The following is a 1348-nucleotide window of genomic DNA, read 5'->3' as shown; positions in this document are numbered from 1 at the left end:
CGGTGGTGGCGGCGGCGCGGGGAGGGAGGGAACAGGCTTGTTCTGACTCGCATCGGGCGGGCGGGTGTGGGGCTCCAGTTGACTGTTGATCTCTGACAACCCGGCTTTGATGGCTCGCACCAGGCACGGCTGGTGCCACTTCCCCGCCCGCGGCCCGCCCTGTGCTGGGGCGGTGCAAACAGGAAGCTGGAGGGCAGCGCGCTGCGGCCCAGGGCTGCGCTCGGGAGTGCCCGGGCAGTTGGTTCTGGCGGGCGAGGAGCAAATCCAAGCACTGGGCAGAGCTGGTCCAGGGGTGCTTTTGTCTGGGGCAGGGCGGGGGCAGCTCTCTCCCCTGGCACTGCATGAATGCCTGGCACTGTCTCGACGGTGGTGTTCGCAGCAAGTGCAGGGCCTCTCTGTTCTCTGCCGGGTGCCCCTGGCTGCCAAAGCCCCCTGCCCAGGGCTGACCTGGCTGAGGCTGTTGTAAATCTGGGGTGTCCCCAACCCCAAGCTCCTAGGGGCATGGGTCCCCAGCTGCTTGGGGGGCGCTGTGTTGGTCTGCTGGTCCCCACCCTAGGGCCATGGTTTTGGGGATTCCCTGAGAGGGGCTGACACCAGGGCAGCAGGAGCTGCCAGCCCACGGGGTCTGGCAATGTGGAGGAGTCGCTGCAGGCATGCGAGGGCGTGGAAGCTGTGCCACGGGAGCTGTCTGTGTGTGCGCTTCTGCCCCAGAGCAGAGCAGGGCCCCCCCGCACCTGCCGTGGGGCGAGAGCACGTGCACGGGCCATTCCCTGAGGTAGTCGCAGCATGGTGTCCAGGCTGCAAGAAGGTTGAAGCTGTTCCCACCCTGGGTTAGCACATGAGCTGGGCTTCCCTTTGCCAGCCAGGGGCTTTCTCCTGGCTGGCAGGGAGCAATGGGGTCTGTCTGGGGAGAGCTGGTTGGAGGCAGCCGACTAGACGGGTCTTGTGCATCCTCTCAGTGATGGCAGAGCACTGTCCCCAGGGCCCGCAGGAGCAGCAGGGGTGGCTGGAGAAGTGCGTGGTCTGTGCTGGCCTCCAAAGACCTGCCTGCTGGCACCTGAGCCCCAGAGCCAGAGGGGTGCTGATGCAGCTTGTAATTTGGGCTGTACCCACTGCGCTGCCCGGGGTGGCTCGTTGTCCATGACTTTGTTAGCGGCTGTTGCTGGCTGGTGGGATGTGGGTGCTGTGTCCAGACAAGCCAGCCTGCTGCACTTGCTGCACTTGCACCAGCCTGCTGCATGCAGCCTGCCCCAGCCCCTCGCAGGGGCACGTCCCTCCCCGGTTCACATGCCAGCGGTCGTGGGAGCTGGGCTGAGGCCTGAGTTAGCAGTGACGCTTCCTCTTTCCC

This window comes from Alligator sinensis, unplaced genomic scaffold (assembly GCF_000455745.1).
Source record: "Alligator sinensis unplaced genomic scaffold, ASM45574v1 scaffold255_1, whole genome shotgun sequence".
In the NCBI taxonomy this organism is placed as follows: Eukaryota; Metazoa; Chordata; order Crocodylia; family Alligatoridae; genus Alligator; species Alligator sinensis.
This window is presented reverse-complemented; position numbering follows the sequence as displayed.